At 43.4% G+C, this 23339-nt stretch overlaps 1 protein-coding gene across 4 annotated transcripts in view; it reads right to left on the reverse strand.

Annotated features, from left to right (window-relative positions):
• TJP2 (tight junction protein 2) overlaps positions 1–23339 on the reverse strand; it is a 106481-nt gene that overhangs the window by 75291 nt on the left and 7851 nt on the right. For all 4 annotated transcript variants that reach the window (XM_084898201.1, XM_084898204.1, XM_084898205.1 and 1 more), the window contains one exon: positions 8383–8503. The gene's annotated coding sequence lies outside the window, so the exon portion shown is untranslated. The remainder of the gene's footprint in view (positions 1–8382; positions 8504–23339) is intronic.

A 23339-nucleotide genomic window follows, 5' to 3' on the forward strand; every position in this document is an offset into this window, starting at 1 on the left:
TCGGTGCTCAACTACTGAGCCATGCCAGCCAGCTGGGACAAACACTCGTTTAGCTCATTCGATGTGCTAGTAAATGCTCACAGCGTCCCTGCACACTTGCCATTACTGCCCCCGTTAGAGAAGAGGAAACTGCTGCAGAGAGGAAAAGCAGAGAGATCATCTGTGAGCAGGTGGTGGGTGAGAACCCACACTGGGGTCTGTCAGATCCAAAGCCCCTTCCCATCCCGGCTCGCCGGTCCAAGATGCACTGCCTCCGTCTACAGCAGGCGGGCTTTGCTGTCATCGTTGTTCCCCCTGGCTCCTTTTAACAGAATGCAAGGGATTTTTGCTGACTCAGCAATTGAACAGTATTGCAGTCCCACGTCTTCAAAACTAAAAAGGTAAGTGCCACCAGTGCTATCTTGCTCCAGCTCACGAGCTAGTAAATTAAAACCTTTGATTCAGACCTTTGATTCGAAGGTATTTCCGGTGTCTAACTGGATTTCAGAGCTCCCCCTCCTTAAATAAGTACCTGTTAAAAAAACACATCAAGCCGAAACCGGTTTGGCTTAGTAGATAGAGCATCGGCCTGCGGAGTGAAGGGTCCCAGGTTCGATTCTGGTCAAAGGCACGTACCTTCGTTGCGGGCACATCCCGAGTAGGGGGTATGAAGGAGGCAGCTAATTGATGTCTCTCTCTCATCGATGTTTCTAACTCTCTCTCCCTTCCTCTCTGTAAAAAAATCAAAAAAATATTTTTTAAAAAAACACGTCAGTAAGTTAGCCTTTTCACTAAGTAAAAAGGCCCTCATGTCACAGGCCAGGGAGGGAATCTGAGGTGAGAGTGGCTCAGGGGACTGTCTGCATGAGGCACACGGGCCTTCCAGGGAAAGCAGAGGGGCCTCTGGCAACACGTGAATTGCTTTAGAAAATTATCACCAGCATCGTCTAACCCTAAGAATGCAGTATCCCTGATGGACACAGATTAACGTTGTTGAAGAGCCTCCTACATTTTCAAATAAATCTCAGACCTGAAAGGGGCCTTTGAAAAAGGCTGCAAACAGATAGTTTTCCAGGGCAGCCATGCAAATTAGCACAGCCTCTTAAAACAAAGGACGCTGGCCTGGCCCGGGCACATCCAGGAGGCCTTCAATAAAAATGGAAAATGTGGCTGCTAGCATTTCTGTTCCTATAGCAGAGAGTCCTAAATGCCTCTGATGATAAGAATCTCCTGACGCACCCCAGACGTGTCCCCAGAGATTCTGATTCAGTCGGTCTGAAAGGGGCCTGGGGAATTGATATTTTTAGCATTCAGCCTCAGGTCAGTCTCATCATGAGGGAGGTTTGGGAAATTCTGCTAAAGGGACAGTGTTGTTCTCTCACACAGGATGGAGGATTACCATATGGAAGGAAGGTAAAACATGCTGAAGGTCAGAAAAAAATTTTCTTTTTGCAAAATGTTGTCTTTGGTCTACAAAAGAAAAGGTCTAGTCCTCCGGTTCTTTTTCTTATGTTTATTTACATAGTAGAGGCCTGGTGCATGAAATTTGTGCATAGGGGGTAGGGGGTGGTACCCTTAGCCCAGCCTGCACCTTCTCCAATCCAGGATCCCTCTCACAATTTGGGACCACTGGCTCTTAACTGCTTACCTGCCTGCCTCCTTGATCAACCCCAACTGCTCCCACACCCTTTACTCCCCCCCTTTACTCCCCCGGTAAAGCTTGCCTGGCTGTAGTCTCAGCAAGACTGCATCAAGCTAATTTCCACCACTCCCAAAGCACGGAAGAGAAGCAAGCAGGCTGGCGAGCCGCCATGACCCAAGTCAGGCTCACCAAAGGTGCATCAAATTCCCTGCTAACCTGGGACGTGAGACTGACATGAACACAAAAGTGAGATCTTCCATTCAATCAGTTTCAGGAATGTGTGGGGCGTTCAGCTTTCCCTGTCTCTAAAGTTATTATCTAAGTTTTTAAACAAATGAATCAAGATTTATTTCCAAGAGATTTAGCGCTCTCTGAGATTTACATTCTGTATAAAGTGTTTTTCTATTATTTTTCAGAAGCAATTCCCAATGACACTTTAATTTTTGCCTATCTTCTCTCTTCTTGATCCAGTTTCTGCCTCTATAACCATCCTCCAGTGGCTAAAATATTTTGATTCTTGGGAAAGCGTCCCTCTTTCTTACTGTATGTATTCGACCAAGCTGAAGCCCTCAGAAGAGACAAATGTAACTTTAGCATACTATGAAACCTCTTTCAAAGTGGGTTGGTAGAGTTATTTTAGTAACCAGACAACATGTGAATTAAAAGTAATCTTATATATAATTATTTGATTTAAAATATCAATAATTATAATATAATATCAGTATCAAATATTAATAATAGCCCAGCTAGTGTGGCTCAGTGATTGAGCATCAACCTGTGAACCAGGAAGTCACAGTTTGATTCCTGGTCAGGGCACATGCCCAGGTTTCCGGCTAGATACCCAGTGGGGGTGTGCAGGAAGCAGCCAATCAGTGTTTCCCTCTCATCATTGATGTTTCTATGCCTCTCTGAAATCAGTAAAAATATATTTTTTAAAAATATATTAATAATAATTATTATATATTTAAAAACCCATAATTATTTCAAATATCAACATAAGTATGATGAAATGAGGAAATCCTGCCCAGGATGTTTTATCTAATCTCACTAGGCAGCTGGATTATCTCCACACAAGTCAAAAATTTGGCTGAATTGAAAACTGGTGTCACCAACCAATCAACTGATGGAAATGTGATACAGAACCCAAATCAGGGCTCCAGTAATGACACCCCCAACCAGAAGCTAGTTGCAAATTCATTACCTCAATTTCATCAGCCTACATAAAATATGGGGCCCCCAGGCTTTCCCACACAGCCACAGCACCAGGGCCCACACAGGCTCAGCACTGTGACTGCCGATGGCAAATTAGACGGCAAGTCCCAGCCAGGGAGGAGCTGGACACCGTGACCATGTCCCCAAGCAGTGCAGGGCCACCCCACAGGGTACCTGACAGCGAGGACTAGACCCGGAAGTGGCTAGAATAGGCGGAGGAGAAGGTGTTGGAAAGAAGGGTAGATGGTGGTAAGGAAAATAAGCAGGAGGAATTCAACGTGACTGTGAGGCCCTGGCTGGTGTGACTCAGTTGGCTGAGAGTCAGGGCACATACCTAGGTTGTGGTTGCAAATCCCTGGTTGAAGTGTGTGCAGAGGGCAACCGATTCAAGTTTCTCTCTCTCTCTTTCTCTCTCTCTCTCTCTCTCTCTCTCTCTCTCTCTCTCTCTCTCTCTCTCTCTCTCCCTCCCTCCCTCTCTCTCTCTAAAAAACAAATAACATATTTTTAAAAAGAATAACAAAAATGTGGCTGGGAAAGGTAAGAGAGAGAGCTCTGGGGTGCGATCCCCTGGTCATCATTTAATCCTTAGGTTCTGGATTGTATTCAAGGAGCAGGAGTATAGTTAACACTTTATGTTTCAGAAGCTAGCTTCTGAGTATTACTCACCTGGGTGCTACAATGAAAACGTCCAGACAGCTCCGGTTCCCAGAGAGAGGCCAGGTGGCCAGCACCAGTCTTACTGATTTCAGAGTAAGCCGTGCACGCTAACTTTTGTTTGGAAAACATGTTAGACTATATAACAAGAGCACTCAAAAGTAAGAATAAACCCATCTTATTTTTATTTTTCTTCCATTTACATGGTATACCAATTTCTCATGATGACTGTCTGCTGAATTGCTAAAATGACAAAGTCTACAGACAAGTATTGGAAGCAATGCTTTTTTTTTTTTTTTTTACTTTAATACTCAGAGAGGAAAACATGGAATTATTGTGTGACAAAACCACTTGTCTAAAATCCCTAAGGCTACAAATTAAGTGGTTTGAAATCCCTGAATGCTGAAATAATTCCCAGTAAATGCACCTGTAATACAAGTGTAAGGCTAACTCATTGTTGATGAACCTTTAGGCTGATTTGAGGAGGAAATTAAGAATAGGACATCTACTGGTACACACAGCCTGTGCATTTACAGGAATTTCAGCATTTTAATAGCAAAACAGCACATCTTCTCCAAAAATACAGCCCATATCTTTCATGAATTTTAAGTGCTTCATAATTTCCCTTGGCCTTCTTAAACAGGTAAGATAAAAAACTGTAATATGAGAGTATTTTATTCAGAAACTCAAGAACCTCTAACTAACAAGTGTGGTGCTTAGAACCCTATCTCCCTCCATCCACATCACTGCTTTTCCCAGCAACCAGGAGGAAACACAAAGAAAATGCTAGAAGCCAGAAAAGCACTGGGTGAAAGAGCACAACTATGAAGTCAGACACACCTGTGTTTCAACAAGTCCCAGCTCGGCTCCTTCTTGGGTTTAACCCATGACATTGCCACTATTCGACTGTTTGGGATCCATAAAGATGGCCCGATTACACGGTTCAGCCTAAAGGCTATGTGACTCGGGCAGCTTATCTCAACTCCCTAAGCTCCCATTTCTTCATCTGTAAAATGGTGGTATGCGCAGTATGGTGACCCCTCAAACTTTTACACGTTGAAGTCCTAACCCCTGGGACCTCAGAATGTGACCCCATTTGGAGGGAGGTCGTTACAGAGGTCATCCAGTTGAAGTGGTGTCTTTAGGGCAGTCACTTCTCCAATGTGACCGGTGTCTCATACAAAGGAGAAAGTCAGGTACAGGGAGACACGCAGAGGGAAGACAGCCGTCTCCACGCCAAGGACAGAGGGCAGGAAGAGGCCCTCCCCTCCTAAGTCTCAGAAGGAACCAGCCCTGCCAAAACCTGATCTCCGACTTCTAGCCTCCAGAACAGAGACTATAAATGTCTGTTGTTTAAGACACCCAGTTTTTTACTGCAGCCCTAGGAAACAAACACAAATGGGGGTTATAGTTGGACTGACACCTTAGAAGGTGGGTATGGGAGTTAAATGAAGACAACGCAGGTAAAAACATCTGGCACAGCACCCATTATACTATCATAGCACCCAAATCCTGTAAAGCTCTCACTGTTCTTACTGCAGATGGACACTTCACGTCATTCTGGAGTTACAATGGGAGTCTCACCACACACACACACACACACCGCTCTTTTTCCAGCCTCCTGCAGCACCTCCAGGCCCTTTGATGTAGCCTGGGCTCTGGAGCTTCTTCTCCCCACTTGGCATACCTGGCCAACAACGTTTCATCCTCAAGTGTCCTCTCAGACATCACCTCCCACGGAGGCCCCCCCTCATTTAGCCACTGCCTCAGCCTTCTGCTCATATGCCCTCACCGGGGTGAGTGCAGCCCTTTCCACACAGCAATGCCATTACTGATTCCAAACTAGATCCCCTGTCCCTTCCAGGCCTCTGGATTCCCCTCAGGCTGTGCTGTGTGAGGTCCTCTGAATGCTGAGGAAGAATCTCTTCACCACAGGCAGGGAACCTGGCCACACCCACCGAGCCCAAGCAAGCCCACCTTCTCAGTCAGCGGCCAGAAGTCCTTTCCAGGTGGATGGTTCGGATAGTGTGGTCCGGACACCAGAAGTGTCAGCCTGTGGGAGACTTGTTAGAAAGGCAGATTCCTGGACCTCACCCCAGGCTGACTGAAGCAGAACCTCTGGAGCTGGGACCTGAGAATCTGTTTTGTTAATAAGCCCTCCAGGTGATTCTGATGCAGAGCAAGCTTCAGAACCACTGTTCCGGGTTTATTCAGTTCAGGAGGCGGGGCTTTGGCTGATGGTGTGAGCTCCTTCCCCTTCCCCTCACCCCCCAGCACAGTATTACTATAGACTCAGGAGCCCCTAAGGGAGGGGGAGGACTGCAGAAAGGCCTTCATTTATAACTTACTTTTCCTAAGCCCATACTATGGGGTGAGTTGGTAATAGCTCTAAGATACCCAAACTGCCTAACAATGAGAATCCGTGTCCAGGAAAGTGAGTCTCCTCCCAAATTCTTAACATCCTTTCTGGGAAGCAAAGAGGAGAAGATGACTTGGCCATGTCAGAAAAGTGATCACCAAGCCCCCTGGAAGTTATCAGGCAACAAACACCAGGCAAACAGTGCTCTCCAGACTCTAAGACTGAAAAAGAGGGCAGAACAGGTAGCGGCTGATGATCAGACACCTCAGGTCAAAGGCAGGTTCTACAGGCACCTTCCTCACCCCAGGCCAGACACGGCTAGTGGATCCCAACATTCTTGCTCAACACACTTGGCCTATGAACCCTTACTCTAGGCAGCCACTACCAGTTGATCAGAACTGGCCCTTGAGAAAAAGCTGTTCACTATCTGAGTGTAGGTGTTCCGTCTTCAAGCTTCGTAGAGTTCGTATAAAAGCCAGCTGGTGTTCCAGGAATCTCACTGCATTGGGAAGTCCGGGGCTGTGCATCTCGAGGAAATCATTTAAAAATCACTGAATCTCGGTTTCCTTATTTGCAAAGGAGAGCTAGGGATACCTTGCTCTCAGGGTTGTTCTGGGGATAAACAATACTGGTGAAAGCCCCTTGCCCGGTGCCTGGCAAATAAAAGTCTCTTAATAAACACCTGCTGGATCTGAAATGAGAGCCATGTGGATGCTGTGGGAAAAATCCTCCCTCCAAGCTTGCCAAGCAGCTGGAGGGGCACCCTTCAGTGCTCAGACATAGAAGAGATTTGGAGCAAGGCACTGCCTTGGGAAACCAACTGATGCGGAAAGGTGTGTGGTTACAGGAAATCAGAACCAGGGAGGTATTTTGTTTAAGTCAGAAAAAGCCTTCCCTCCAACCATGTCCGCTTCAACCGCCCTTGGCCATCTTCCATGCTGAACCTCCTGCTCATCTGATCAATTGATAGGTCCTACCTAGAAATCTTTCAGGAAAACCATTGCTGGAGTCTAGGCAAGTGTGTCTTCTTTACGTTGGAAGCTTTAAGAGCTCTATATAGATCATCTCATAAACAACCGCAACCCACCCCAGCCCATTAGGGCAGTGGAAACTGAGGACTTCCCCATTCTAGTGTCCCCATTTGGACAACTGGACTCCAAGCAAGGCTTTGGTATGTGCCCAGTGCTCGCTATGTGTGAACACATTTAGCTTCGTGTCAGCATTCTCCTTTTTATAAACGAAGATGTGGGGCGCCAACAAATGGAGACATGTGCCCGGGATGACACCATTAGAAGGCAGGAGTGCAGGGATTTGAACAGCTGTGTGCTATTTACACGCCTCTAACTCCAGCACTAACGCGTACCCGGAATCCACCCCAGCACAGGCCAGGAGCTTAAACAGACAGGAATGACAAAACAAGCGCAAAAAAAAAAAAAAAAAAAAAAAAAAAGATTCTAGCCCCATCCCAGCCAGCCATTACAGACTGGTCTATAATCAGGGGTTAAAGTATAACTAAGAATACATCCCAGCATCTGTCAAAATACAGTTTAATACCTTGTAAATCTCATTTAATTCATACTTAACATTGAACCAGTAAATAGATAATACCCACTCTTCATCTCCCACTAAAAGCATGTACATAATTAATCTTTAGAGGCCAGTCTTTTATATAATTCTTCTACCTCAGAGATAACGGGAGAAAGGTGACCTGCCACAATGACCTACAACCACAGGCACCAAAACACCTCGCTAGGCATTTCTCCTGAACCCTGGGAGTTGAACTTACATGCTTGAGCCAGAAAGAACCTCAATTAACATGTAGCCAAAGTTATACCTATCAATTCAAACCATAAGTGCAGACAAGATGTTTCTGTTTCTTAGTAAATAGGATGTTAATGTTGAAAACGGTGGCCTTGACTATCTCAACGACATGAAATAATTTATTTATTTATTTATTTATTTATTTATTTATTTATTTTAATATATTTTATTGATTTTTTTACAGAGAGGAAGAGAGAGGGATAGAGAGTTAGAAACATCGATGAGAGAGAATCATCGATCAGCTGCCTCTTGCACACCCCCCACCAAGGATGTGCCCGCAACCAAGGTACATGCCCTTGCCCGGAATCGAACCCGGGACCTTTAAGTCCGCAGGCCGACGCTCTATCCACTGAGCCAAACCGGTCCCAGCCGACATGAAATAATTTATATCAAACTTTGGTGGAGGAAAGCCAGTAATTAGGTTGATGAGAGACAAAGAAAGCAAGTACCGCCCTAGCTGGTTTGGCTCCACTGAGTGTCAGCATGCGAGACTGAAGGGGCTTGGGTTCAATTCCAGTCAAGGACACATGCCCAGATTTTGGGCTCAATTCCCAAAAAGGGGCATGTAGGAGGCAGCCAATCAATGATGCTTTCTCATCATTTGTTTCTCTCTCCCTTCCTCTCAAAGATCAATAAAAATGTGTATGGGGCTTTTTTGATGTTTAATTTATTTTAATTTTTAATTTTTTTTTTTTTTTAAGAAGAAAGCAAGTACCTGGTGAAGCAGGCTGTGCAGAGGCAGGAGTCTGTGTTTCGTGGAGCACCTGTGCCCGGAGGTACAGCTGGGGTGCCAGTCCCACTCACAGGGAGATGATAACAATGTGGTACTCCGTGCCCTGGAAAAGAGAGAGTTGTTAGAAACCCAGCGTGGTCATTCCCAGCACGGGGAGATCTTGTGAAATGCAGCTAACTTCACCTACTGTAGGACTCAGTATTTGGTTTTTAGTATATTACATTTGGTTTTTAGTATATTCACAGAGTGGTACAACCATCACCACAATCCATTTTAGAACAGTTGACTCTATTTCAAAAAAAGAAAGTCCTTGGACATTACCCATCATCCTCTAATTCCCTCTTCTCCTCACACCCTGGCCCTAGGCACCCACCAGTCCAATTTTTATCCCTATAGATTCTCCTCTTCTGGAGATTTCACACAAATCAACTCATACACTATGTGACCTTTTGTGACTGGCTTCTTGGACTTGGCATAATATTTTCAAGTTTCATCCACGTTGTAGTATGTATCAGAACTCCATTCCATTTTATGGCCAAATACAATTCTATTGTTTAGCTAGATCATATCTCACTCATCTCTTCATTAGCCGGTGGACATTTGGGTTGTTTCCACTGTTTTGGCTGTTGTGAACACAAGTACGTATGTGGACGTTTTAATGTTTCTTAGATCTATATCTAAGAACAGAATTGCTGCCCCTAATGTTTTCAGTCTTCAAAAATTGGAGAAAATCATCCTGGCTGGGTAGCTCAGTTGGTTAGAGCATCATCCCAATATACCAAGATTGCGGGTTCAATCCACAGTCAGAAATCAACTAATGAATGATGCATAAATAATTGGACCAACAAAACAGTTCTCTCTCTCTCTCTCTCTCTCTCTCTCTCTCTCTCTCTCTCTCTCTCTCTCTCTCTCTGTCTCTCTCTCTCCTCCCCCCCTCCTCTCCCTCTTTCCCTCTCTCTCTCTAATAAAAAATATTTTTTTAATTGGAGAAAATGACTATCCATGTAAAATTTGGCATCATCAATCTACCTGAGGTCATCCTGAAGGACAAGATCTTAGAAGAATTTGAGATTAAAAACATACTCAGCAGGTGGGAAAATGTTGAGAAAACTTTTTTCTTAATGGTAATACAACACACTGAACATAAAATTTACCATTTTAAAGTATACAATAGAGAAAAGCATTGAAAACTAAACGGGAATTCATTTTCCACTGCATTTATAATACCGGCTCATCTTTATGTGCGTGGTTTGCTCACAAGTAGAAAAGATGGCAAGTGCTTTTCCTTTTTTACCCCTTATCCTTAGAACATCCAAGAAATAGCCCTTCCGGACATTTTTATTAATCCTGCATGTGCCTTTCCAACAGCACAAGGGAACGTGCTCGCTCCGGGGCTGGGCCTGGGCCTGGGCTCAGGGCCGTCACAGAGCACTGCCCCAGTGGGAGGAAGAATGTGGCTTCTCACCAGTTCTGGACACACTCTTCTGTTTACCAGACAGAGTGAGACTGTGGCGTGTGTGCAAAACATTCCCCACACAATGAAAGAGAAATAAAAGATAGTGTTGGTTTTATTTGTACAGGCAGGGAACACATTTCCCTTCTCCAAGGACCAGCAGGAAATGTAGGCACTGGCTAACGCAAGGCCATCTGGACATCCTACAAAGCAAGCAGCAGGATTAGAGCCTGCCCCATACACGGTTTCTTTTATTACTTCCAAAGACAAACAAACGGTCAGCCAACCAAGATGGGCTTGGCTATGCTTTTGGCCTCAATATGAAATGTTTCTACAGGTATCAGCTGTCGAGAGAACTTGCTTCTTTTAATGCACTGATTTGCCTTTCAATGAAATCCGGTTTCTGCACTTCTATGACACCCTCATTTTAACTTTCTTTCATAACATTCCTGAAGTTTTTGACCTGTGTAGGAACCACCAATAACAAGCCGCCATGTCTGATGTACACCATTATTGACTAGAGCCACCTTTCAATTAAGAGAAAACTTGGCAGGAAGAACGCAATTATATTCTTTGCAACAGTATTAACAAATATTTAAAATTAGCTGAAACTGGTTTGGCTCAGTGGATAGAACGTCAGCCTGTGGACTGAAAGGTCCCAGGTTCGATTCTGGTCAGGGGCATGTACCTTGGTTGCGGGCACATCCCCAGTACAGGGTGTGCAGGAGGCAGCTGATCGATGTTTCTCTCTCTCGTCGATGTTTCTAACTGTCTATCGGTCTCTCTTCCTCTCTGTAAAAAATCAATAAAAATATTAAAAAATAATAATAAAAAAAATAAAATAAAATAAAATTATTCTCAGGTCACTTGAGTGAGAGCGAGAAAACTACAAAATGTTACAAGGAAAATCCATAGGCGATTCTATTTTTTTGTTTGTTTGTTTGTTTTGGTGTCAATTTCTCTTTTATATTCTTCTTTCTTCATTTGACTATACAAAAACTGAGTAAGTATGGGCAAATCTTTGCAGAGCACCTACTAGGTGCCAGGCCGTGGGGTTCATATGCACATGTTTACAAATCCTGCAATCTGCATTTCAGCGATCCTGCAAAGTTCTGCCAATTGGTTGGTAGCTGATGCTTTGGGCTTATCATGTGACTGCACTGTTTGCAAAGTAGAATGCCAAAGAGCACAGGCCTGTTAACAGCCAAGAAAAAGTACAAAAAGGAGTGAGTTGGTGCTGAAAGAATTCCAGGACATTTTGAACACTGAATCATGACCTGACTTCCAATTATGTTTTAAAATGCAAAAGCAACTGGAGGTTTTTTTTGTTTTGTTTTGTTTTTTGTTTTTGTTTGTTTGGTTGGTTGGTTGGTTTTGTCTTTTTAAAGAAAACACATATTGGGCCTGGCCAGCGTGGCTCTGTGGTTGAGCATTGACCTATAAATCAAAAGGTCACGGTTGGATACCCAGTCAGGGACATGCCCAGGTTGGAGGCTCTATCCCACGTATGGGGCGTGCAGGACACAGCCAATCAATCATTCTCACTCATCACTGATGTTTCTGTCTCTCTCTCTTCTTCTCCTCTTTGAAATCAATAAAAATATATTAAAAAAGAAAACACATATTGGAGTTTTATTCTCTTATAAGAGGAAATTATCCAAATAATTCATCAGAGGATGCCAACATCACAGCTTCTCTTAGCGTATTTAAAATGTACAAACAGCCAAAACCGGTGTGGCTCAGTGGTAGAGCATCGGTCTGCGGACTGACAGGTCCCAAGTTCGATTCCAGTCAGGGGCATGTACGTTGGTTGCGGGCACATCCCCGGTAGGGGGTGTGCAAGAGGCAGCTGGTCAATGTTTCTCTCATCAACGTTTCTAGCTCTCTCTCTCTCTCCCTTCCTCTCTGTAAAAAATCAATAAAATATATTTTTAAAAAATAAATAAATAAAATAAAATGTACAAACATTGATTCATGAACAATTTTTATTAATCCCGCATGCCTTTCATTTTAGAACAGTCGTCACTACTTTTGTATTGGCACCCCAGCTGTACCTCCAGGCACAGGTGCTCCACAAAACACAGACTCCTGCCTCTGCACAGCCTGCTTCACCAGGTACTTGCTTTTTAAAAAAAACAAACAAACAAACAAACAAAACAAAAAAACCCACACACATTTTTATTGATCTTAGAGAGGACGGGGGAGAGAGAGACATCAATGATGAGAAAGAATCATTTATTGGCTGTTTGGTTTTTAGTATAGTTTCTAGTATTTTTTGAAACACATGTTTGTCTAGTCAATTGCATATTCTTATTGCCTTACATTTTTTTATTTTATTTTACTGTCGAGAGAGTTACCAATGTCCCGTGTGTTCCCGCCTTGAACACTGTGCAGTATTACAAGAACAGCAGGTCCTTGAGCAATACCATTTCTTTCAACCTGGTTTCATTATAACGTTGATTAAAAAATAAAATCAATTCCGTAGGGGCCACTGTTTGCTGGAGTTGCATGTTCTCTCCGTGTCCACATGGGCTTTCTCAGGGACTCAGGTTTCCTTCCATTTCCTCCCACATCCCACAGGTACGCACCCAAGGGGAATGGCATCCAACTGGGCCAGTCTGAGTGAGTGTGAGTGTGGGCGTGTGTATGGTTGTGGGTGGCCCTGCTATGAGGTGTCCTGTTCGAGATGATTCCCACCTTGCTCTGGTCACCAGGGACCCGGAACTAGAACCAGCGGTTTGGAAAGGAATTATCTTGTTTTCAGTCATCTCTCTCAAATGTCTGTATTGCTCACATTTATTTCTAACATGTTTAAGATGAGATGTGTTTGGGGCCTTTATTTCTAAGTTTGGTGATGTTTTTGGGACCAGAAATATACCACAGGAACGTAACTCTTATTTATACCAATTAGCCTACGGTAATACTGATTTCATTATACATCGTTTCACTTAAAACTTGTAATTCCAAAAACCTATCCATGACAATAAGCAGTAATCAGAATACTTCTTGATTCTTGGGAGAAATATTGGCTTCACTATTTAGTCTACCAGCCCAATAGAAATCGCCAGTCAGAATGCTCATGGGCAGATTTCCCTCCCCAGAAGCACAGCCAACCACCTGACTTCTCACCACTGTAGGGAGGGGACGTACTAGTTTTGAGATTCAAAGTCCTTGGGAAAATCAAAAAGTTCGAGGTCAAGAAAAAGCAAGTAGGCTAGGATGAAAAGCACTTCCCTAGCTGCTTGCTCCTACAAGTGTGGTTCATGGGCTGAACCATTAGCACCACTTGGACCATCCACTGGGCTCACCTGAGCTGGCAGCATCACCTGGAAGCTTATTAAAATGCAGACTCTCTGGCCCTGCCGTGACTGCAAAATTAAAATCTGCACTTTAACAGGGCGATTCTTATGCACATTCAAGTTTGAGAAATAAGACATTGAGCTGCCGCTGAAAGATTGAGAATTCATTAATAAAATGAAAGGAGAAGAGAACCCATCCTTAGTGAAGGATAGTAGTATGTCCAAAGGAAGGCTGTGTCAGGTGACAAGGGAGTCTAACAAAAAAATGAGGATCAGTAAAACATTACTTTGTTGTCCATGTGTATTCAAAGTATTACAGATACAAGACCGTGCTGTCTTGTGCCCAGTGCTACTTTCATCAGGCTTAAGAAAATGTCTGTTTAAGAAAAAAATAAAAGAACATTCACCTTCCTTTAATAGGATTAGGATGGAATGCATAATTTGACTTCTGTTTCACTTGTTTGGAGGAATGAGGAGAAGCAGAGCTGGTTCTACTGAAGATACTTATTCCAACTGCTGGAAAAGAAATGAATAGCTCTGGCCGGTATGGCTTGCTTAGTTGGAGTGCGTCCTGTGCACTGAAAGGTCAAGAGTTAGATTCCCGGTCAAGGTACATTCCTAGGTTGTGGGCTCCATCCTTCATGGGGGATGCATTTGGGAGGCAGCTACTTGATGTTTCTCTCTCTCTCTCTCCCTTCCCTTCCACTCTCTCTAAAAGCAATAAAAACATTTAAAAAAAGAAAAAAAATTAGTAATAATTTGGCAATCAATTCACACATCTGAGTCATGTGTTTGTGTAGGATGAATCCCTTCATGAATGATCTTGAGTCAGAAATTGAGAGCATACAGTTGCTGTCTGAGGGCCAAGCCCTTGGTTATGACTCAAATGAGGTGGAGTTTCATACTTGTAAAATGTGAAGGCTAAATGAAAACTGAGGAATGGTAAATATCCAGGCCACGTGCTGCGGCTCTCCAACCCTCCAATTATACATCCAGAACAAACATCCCTCAACAACTGCAATATTCCTTTCCTGCTAAGCCCGGACTTGACTTTGGGGTCCTCCCTTACTTAACTCTCTGAGCAGCCTGCACATCAGCGGGCTCTGACGTGCCGTGTGAAACCCATTTACCTCCCTGACAAACGTTCTTCCAGCTCTAACCGTCCATCATTCTCTGGCAAAGGGCCAGGGTTACAGAATATCCAATCTCTAGGGGCCACTTGAAGAATCACAGTTTGATCATTACAACATGTTTTCCGTACCCCCCAGGAAAGAACATTAACCCACATGGACTCCCCTCGAGTCACCTCCATACATGTAAACACCCCTTTTACTTCTTAAGAGAACAGTAACATGATAATAACAACATACAAGTATAATAATAAGTATAATAATAAGGATAATGCTGTCTCAGGATTCATTCGAAAGCATCCCTAAAACGTCAGAGAGAAGTATCTCATTTATTTCTAATAAAAATGACCTTTGACAGATGGGAAGAAAATCTACCTCAATCACACATCTCAATAGCAGAACTACTGACATCTGGGCTGGATAATTCTTTGTTGTGCGGGACTGGCCGGTCCATTTTAAGATCTCTGGCCTCTACTTACTACATACTAGTAGCACCGCCCCCTGAGCTGTAACAAAAAATGTGCCCAGACATTGCCAAATGTTCCTGGGGGGCAAATCCCTCCACCACCACCATGCCCTACTTCCACCCCAATTGAGAACCTAAATAATGACAGTAATTTTCTTCGGGAAATGAGACTGTGTGTGATTTTTCTCTCGTGTTTTTATGCATTTTCCAAGTCTTCCATAATAATGTAATTTGTTTATATGATTTTTTTTTTAAGGATACTTTTTAAAAAGAAATATTATCAGGCCTTGGCCGGTGTGGTTCAGTTGGTTGAGCATTATACCTTGCAACGAAAGGCCTCAAGTTGGATTCCTAGTCAGGGTAACTGCTGAGGTTGCTGGCTCAATCCTCAGCTGGGCTCATGTGGAAGGCAGCCAGCCAGTCTCTCTCTCTCCCCTCCTCCCTGCCCCTCCCCATCCCTTGCTTTTCCTCTCTGTCTAAAAAGCAATAAAAACATACTTAAAGAAAAAGAAAGAAAGAAATGTTACACAGATTCCTTGAATTGATCCTTGGGTGAGTTCTAATGTGTGGCTCATTCAGTTTTGAAAATTAGATCCATTCCCTAAAAATACCACCACACAGGCACCTTAAACTAAGTTTCTCATCGGGACGTCAGGGGGAAAAAGTAAGAGTTGAGGCCTCTCACCATTCAGAAAAGAATGTCTAAACCCTTCTTCAACAGAAAAAATCACTGGGGCTTCGGAAAAAGATGTGAAATAAAAACTGCTCTTTCAAGAAAAGTATTTGCCTGAGACATAGTCTGTACATACACCTCAGTCAGAGAAGCACTTGCATTGTAGAAAAAAAAAAAAAAAAAGACACATATACTCCGTCTTTAAGAATTGCGATATCGCTAAACTATGGGAAAAATTTTCAAAATCAGAAAATTAAAATATCCAGATGTAAAATTCTACTCTAGACTTCATCTTCTTGGCTGTTGCACCCGGAATTTCCTAGAGCATTATTACCATTCATTTCACTCCTGACTGTTTCTAAATCCGTCTGGGAGGCCACATCCGCCAAGTTCTCAAGGAAGAATTCAACACGTATTGCTCTTCCGACAGATAACCCCTTTCTCCATCCGGGCCCCCCAGCACCCACCCCGCACCCTCTGGCCTCCCCTGCTTACCCGGGGTGCTGCCAAAGGTTCACGTGTCTTCTGCTCTCGGGGAGAAGTTCTCTTTTGTTAAGAGGGGTGATACCGACTGCTGCTTCCAGAATAGCCATGTATTTTTTGTACCTCATCTTCTCTCCCTCTCTCTCTCCCTCTCACTACCAGGTCTTGCAAATGTCACTCCTTGTTCAATGGAAGCAACTGAAGCGATCTGCAATACTGGGCGCGGGAAGGGAAGCCGCTGTGCTTTTAGATGCTGGGTGATCCCCAACCAGAACTATTATACTCTGGGTGGGAGGTAAGGGTGGGGGCCAGGCGGAGGCCAAACGCCAGATAAATAATGAAGAGGCTCCCTCAGATTTCCCTGCCACGTCAGTATTACATAAGGCTGCGGAATTCTGAATAAAGCACTCATGAAAATGATTTGCAGGCCGACCGTGGTTCTAAACACAGCCATCGACTACGGGACGCTCCCCAATTAATCCCCGCATAAATCTTTGAGGCAGATAATCCTTCAAGGGCTAATGGCGTAGGAGGTGACTTATCTCCAGGTCTGGGAATAATAATTGGTCCAAAAAGCCCGCGTGCCCCTGGGTGGACTAAAACCAGAAGCAGATTTGGCTCGTTCTGCAGGAGCCTCCAACAGGCTGCACTCTGACAAATGAAGGAGGTACCGTCGTCATGTGAGAGCGATGTGTTTCTCAATGCTCGAGTCAATAGCAAAGATTAATTCACTGAGAATAAATTCTCCTTTGGGTTGTTTTTTGTTTTAAATACCTCTGGAACCCAACATGGGTGAGCTCTGCTAGCATGAAAATACATTGTGGGAGACGTTCAGAAACTACCACCCCCTCATCCTTTTTTTTGTTGTTAAGTGTCTCCCCTCAGCTTTGAGGACCTTTCTGGGCAGCTTTCCGTGCGGTAAAGTTGGATCCTCCAGCATAGAGCCCACCTCGTGGGTCATAGTACACATGACCTAGACTGGGTAGACCAGTCTTCTTGGGAACAAAGATAGGACATTCAGAGAAAAATGCCCTCTCATTGGAGTTGCTAATCGGGGCTGGTAGGAAGTTAGGGCTGGTGGTGGTCATGTTTCCCATCATGTAGAGAAGGCTTATCATTAGTAGTTGGAAGAAAAAAAACAAAAAATAAAAAAAAAACAGCACCAATGGCAACGTGACATCATTGAGTTTCTGGGTCCAGCTATAACTAAAGGCCACTGTCATCCCAGGAGACCCCAGGTACCCTTTAATTAAGCTAATAAATGGGCATTTGTGAAATTTAGTTTTAGTTGCATTTCTGTCACTCTGAAGGAATTCTCACTTATACACCTCCCTCATCAACTTCTTCAAACTTTTCCCCCCTATTTAATATGCTATAGGAGTCGTGCTGCTCCTTGTCTAAACACTCATATATACAAAGGAATTAAAATAGAAGAGGGAGTCATTACGTAGTAATTTTGATTAACTTAGATACCCACAATGAATAAGTTTCTCAGACCTGCCCCCAGGCTCCCAAACCTTTTTTTTTTTTTTTTTTTTTTTTTTTTAATGTTTTTATGGATTTCAGAGAGAGGAAGGGAGAGAGAGAAAGGGATAAAACATCAATGATGACAAAGAATCATTGATCAGCTGCCTCCTGCACGCTGTGGGCATGTGCCCTAATTGGGAATCCAACCGTGATCTCTTGGTTCATGGGTCGACACTTAACCACTGAGTCACACTGGCCAGGCCCAGCCCCCAAATTCTTGAGCCTTCTACAGATTCTCTCTTTCCTCAATCTCAACTTTCTTTCCCCCCCATTTTTTCCTCTTAACCTGAATGACCTAAATCAGCGGTTTCCAAAGTGGGGAGCACATACCAACAATCTGGGGGGGGGGGGGGGGGGGTGTAAAAGAAAATACTAAACCATCTATTTCCTTTTTGTCTCTCCACCATTAAATTTTAGTTTGACCCAGCCAGCTTGGCTCAGAGCTTGAGCATCGACCTATGAACCAGAAGGTCAGAGTTCGATTCCCAGGTTATGGGTTCAGTCCCCAGGAGAGAGCATGCAGAAGGCAGCCGATCAATGACTCTCTCTCATCAAGGATGTTTCTATAGTTTGAGGATTTATGCTTTTAAATATTCATATGTGTTTTGAAAACTAATATATATTAAATTACATTAAGGTGTACCATTTATAAATTAATATACTCATATACAAAGTAGAGTTTAGATTGGAGTGTATGAGCAAAAAAGTTTACTAGTAAAGAGCCCTGTCCTAGTAGCTCAGTTGGTTAGAGCGCTATCCTGAAACACCAAGGTTTTGGGTTTGATCCCGGGTTAGGGTACACACAAGAATCAACAAATTCATCTCTCTTTCTCTCTCTCTCTCTCTCTCTGAGTCAATTTAAAAAAAAAAAAAAAAAAAAAAAAGTTTAAAGGTCAGTAACTTAAATAGCCCTTCCATTGCTCCCTAAGCCTCAATTTACCTTCTAACAACAAAAGACCAAGAGCTCCCACTTCCCTTGGCCTAGTTGTACAAATAATCTGACCACAATAAAGTGGTGAAAACAAGGGACAAACCATTTGGATTTGGAATATTCCATTTCCATAGTATTCATGAATATTACTCCCACTGGTTGTTCTACAAACAATTAGTACCAGTTAGTCACAGGAATTCTTGGTTGGCTACAGCAGCCACGGCTGAAAAAAAACCCTCCAATACAGCCCTCATTTAATCATACAGGAAGATGTAATTAGAATTACACAACAGGCTTTGTTCTAACAATTGTATTTCTAATGACGCATGATAAAAATTATACAACTCTCAAATAAGAAATGAAGCCTGAGCTAAAAAAAAAAAAATCCAGTTTAACTTGTTATCTATAGGAAGCTGTTTTACTACAGTGGAAGTGACACAATAGTTTATAAATGGCATGTTTTACAGTTCCATTTTCTATAGGAATGTTTTACGCATTTAACACACAACTCTTACAAAGTGAGTCTTATCTATGATGATCTCATACAAAATTAAAATTGGGTCTTTCATTAGGAAAAGAATTCTGCCTTAGCAAATAACTAGAAAGAATCTGCTTTGCTCCCATAAATGAGATTGTTCAATTTTCTAACTGATTCATGTATTCATTTTTTAAAATTGTCATCTTTGTAAGAACTCCTTCATAATAGTATGTAAGGACAATAACACAGGGGGAAAAGTCTTGTCAAAATACCCCATCCAGATATGTTACTATATATGGCATTCTCTTTGTAATTCTAGATATTTCTTAAAAATGTGCATTGATTTGATTAATCCTAGAAATTCTTTACCACAGCAACTCTCTGATAAAAAAAATCACTTATCTTTTTTGTTTTCCCAATCAATACACATGGCTCAAAATATCTTTCTTGCCAAGATGCTCAAGATCTGTTTCTGAATGGTTCAACTTGAACATAAAAATTCACAACGCAGCCGAGACCGGTTTGACTCAATGGATAGAGCGTTGGCTTGGGGACTGAGGGGACCCGGATACGATTCCCATCAAGGGCATGTACCTTGGTTTCGGGCATATCCCCAGTGTGGGGTGTGCAAGAGGCAACTGATCGATGACTCTCTCTCATCGATGTTTCTGGCTCTCTATCTCTCTCCCTTCCTCTCTGTACAAAAATCAATAAAATATATATATATTTTTTAAATTCACAAGGCAGATTGACGCTCCCTTTGAATGGATTATTTACACTTTATTTCTGCTGGAGAAACACAATGGGCAACCTTCTCCACTGGGGATTTTAACGCTCCAGTGCTCTTAGAAGTATAAAAATGGAAATGAACTAATGCCACAAACAGGCTGTTTTATGGGTGTGGTCTGCTTTTCAGGGAGCTGGAAAAAGCCTTACTAAAAGTAAGAGAGTCTGGGAAGCAGCTCTTCCTCTTTTTCTTTTTTTTAAGTTCTATTACAAATACCAGATGACTTTATGCAAGACATTTCATTCCTCTGTTTAATATCATCATGCATAATCTATATTTACATATTTGCTACTCTGGTGACCAATCAGAGCACTTAAAAAACAAACAGGCTACATTATATAAAAAATCATTAAAGCAGTGGTTCTCAACCTTTCTAATGCCGCGACCTTTTAATACAGTTTCTCATGTTGTGGTGACCCCCAACCATAAAATTACTTTCGTTGCTATTTCATAACTGTAATTTTGCTACTGTTATGAATCATAATGTAAATATCTGTGTTTTCCGATAGCCTTAGGCGACCCTGCAGCTGTAGAATCACTAATATTATTATAATAGTCAATAATATTATAATAACTGTATGATGCCAGGTGGGTATTAAAAATTATCGGGAGATCACTTTGTAAGTTATATAACTGTTTGATCACTATGCTGTACACCTAAAACTATTAAAAATACTAATATCAACTATAATTAAAAACTTAAATTTTTAAAAAAAGAGCTGTGATCGTGAGGATCTGGAAACCCACAGAAAGAGACTCAAAGACCTTGAAGAACACCAGGAAGAGCCACTCTTCTTCTCAAAGCCAGATTCTGTCCCTCAAAAAAAGAGCGCATGATCATTGATTTAGAGTGTGGGAGGCTGGACAAAACCTTCCCCTTCTGGAACAGAGGCTGCAGACCTGAGACAACAAATAACCGAATGAGCAATGACCCTCAACCAAACCAATTCGGGGAGAAGGCAACATGAATGACCCCATTTTACCAGGAGGAAATGAAGGCTCAGTGCTGAGAAACCTGCCCCAGATCATACAGCCCCCTGAGCGGCAGTCAATAGTCAAGCTACGATTCTGTTCTAGCGCCTTCCAGAGTGAGTGCTCCTGCACCTGCTGACCCAACACAGAGCATTGCTCCCTGATCCCTGGGCACCCTCAGAGACAGGAGGTGTCATACCCCTACCCTCAGACCCCCTCCCTCCGGCTGCAGGCTTTCTCTTCCTTCTCCTCCTGGTCCCCAAACCTGCTGTTTTCAGTGGGTCTAAATGTGGAGTTTGTGGCAAAACACTCTTTCTCCAGGAGGCCCTACACTACCATCACCGAGCTGGCTTCCCACCCATGGGTCACTGTCCTTCCATCTTCCCCCTCACAGGCTGGGGTTTTCCCTCAACCCCCCCTTCCAAAAAATGAAAGTGAGTTACCTCCGGGAGTCCCTGGACTTCCTCATGGCCCTAATGGTCATGGTCCTAAATGCCACAGGTTTTTAAGTCATTTTGTTTCACATTCTCCTATAAAATATTTCTAAATTATATTTATTTTCAGTTTAAATTTTTTTTTATATAAATGGTTCTATTTTTTCTCAAAGTACATCTTGAGAGTATTATATATTTTAGGACACCTGTTACCATCATTTAGTTATTCTCATTCTAGTATAAACTTTATAAAGAAATATAGAGTAAATTTTAGCATAATGCGTCAGCCTGCTATTTCCTAAACAATATATTTTTTGTGAGCACTTCAGCTACCAGACACATTTGAAATAGCAAAACACTTCCCTCTGCCAATGGTTCCATACACTGTAGTTAAAAGAAAGTTAAGAGAGTTTCTTGTTGGTCTCAATCAATTTTAACTGACTTCAAAAAAATCATGTTTTTACAGATCTGTCTCCCTCGTTATTCTTTGATGACCTGAATGGTAGTATGAGGTCATATTTATCTTTGTATATCTAGCGTCTTTCCTGGCTCAGGAGCCAGCATATTATGCACACCCAATAACATGAGGGTTTGCTTCGTAATGAAGTCAGCGAGGTGTAATGTCTAAGCTCCTGCACTCCAGAATCAGACGCCTGCAACTGAATCCCAGCTTCACACTTAGCTGTGTGACATGAGCAAGGCTTTTAATCTCACCAGGGCCTCGGTCTCCTCATCAGTAACAGGGAATTAACGACTATATGCTAAACCCCAGAGTTCCATGCTCCCAAGTGGACTGCTTTGACCTTCCCAGTGTCCCCTTGGATCACCTCGTGGTCCTTGCCCTTTGGCAACGGAGGTATGGTAACCTTTGACCCGCCTTTCTAGCCCCACCGGGAGGATTCCTGGTGTGGCTTCCCGCCTGACCAGTCCTTCCAACCTCCGGAAGATAACCGCACACTGCCCAGGGCATCGACGATTGGGCCTCCCATGTCTCACCGCTCCGGCTCCCCTTGCATCTGTTGCTGGACCAGACTGTCTTTCTTGAGTCACTTCTCGGTGACTAATTATATGTTTGTGTTTGCCTGCTTAGCACTCGTCTTCTTCTCTAGACTGTCAGCTGGGTTCTGAAGGCAGAGGCCTATTCTGCTGACATTGCATCCATTTCCTGTAGGTTTTTCTTTCTAGTCCAACCTAACACTCACCCATTCCTCCCCTCCCTGGACAACCACGGAGCTCCTCCCTATCAATCACCCTGATTGCCGTTGGATATGCAAATAGTACAAACCATCTCTGCCCAAGAGAATCACCCAGTCTAATGGAGTGACAACAGCAACCCAGCACAGAGATGTGAGTGACTGTGGAACAGGAACACAACAAAGGAGAGAGAGAGGACAATTCTGTGTGAGGATCTTAGCATGGAAAAGCCTTCACAGAGGAGGCACTTGAGTTGTGCCTCAATAATATGAGTAAGCATTTGCTAGGCTGACAAAAGGATCTGAGGCCTCTCAGGAAGAGGGAGAAGGATTGTCAAGACCCAAAAAAGCAAAAACAGCGAACAGTGTCCTCAGACCAGTAAGCAGAGCGAGCTGGCGGGAAGGCAGTGCAGGGCTGGAGGGAGGCAGGGGTGCCCTAAGACAGTGGTCGGCAAACTTGGCTCGAGAGCCACATGAGGCTCTTTGGCCTCTTCAGTGTGGCTCTTCCACAAAATACCACGTGCGGGCGTGCACATACAGTGCGATTGAAACTTCATGGCCCATGCGCAGAAGTCGGTTTTCGGCTCTCAAAAGAAATTTCAATCGTTGTACTGTTGGCATTTGGCTCTTGACTAATGAGTTTGCCGACCACTGCACTATGACATTAGGCTCTGCACAGATGTCATTCCCTCTGGTTAACACACCCTTCCTAGATGTCACCAAGCCATCATTTAGTGAACATGCCCACTGTGCCAGCCACTGAGGTAAGCGTTCTACGTGCATTACCTTCTTTAGTTCTCACATTAACCTTGAGATATGGATGTAAATTCTCCCTGTTTTCAGATGAGGAAACTCAGGCACCAAGTGACTAAGTTATTCTGCCTGGGGCCACAAAGGTTGCAAAACTCATGCCTGCTCACATCTACTGAGCCTGGTGCCCTGTGGCCCTTCGCATGCCCTCGTCACTGTGAAATGTAATTGCCTCTTTGCTTATTTCTCTCCCTGGAGAACGTGGATCTCGAGAGGCAGAGGCTTTGCTCCGCTCACCACTGCATCCCGAGCCCCTGGCACAGTGCCTGGCAGAGTACAGGCAGCCACAGTGCATGAACGCAT

Source organism: Pipistrellus hanaki, assembly GCF_964339955.1.
Source record: "Pipistrellus hanaki genome assembly, chromosome: 11".
NCBI lineage: Eukaryota > Metazoa > Chordata > Mammalia > Chiroptera > Vespertilionidae > Pipistrellus > Pipistrellus hanaki.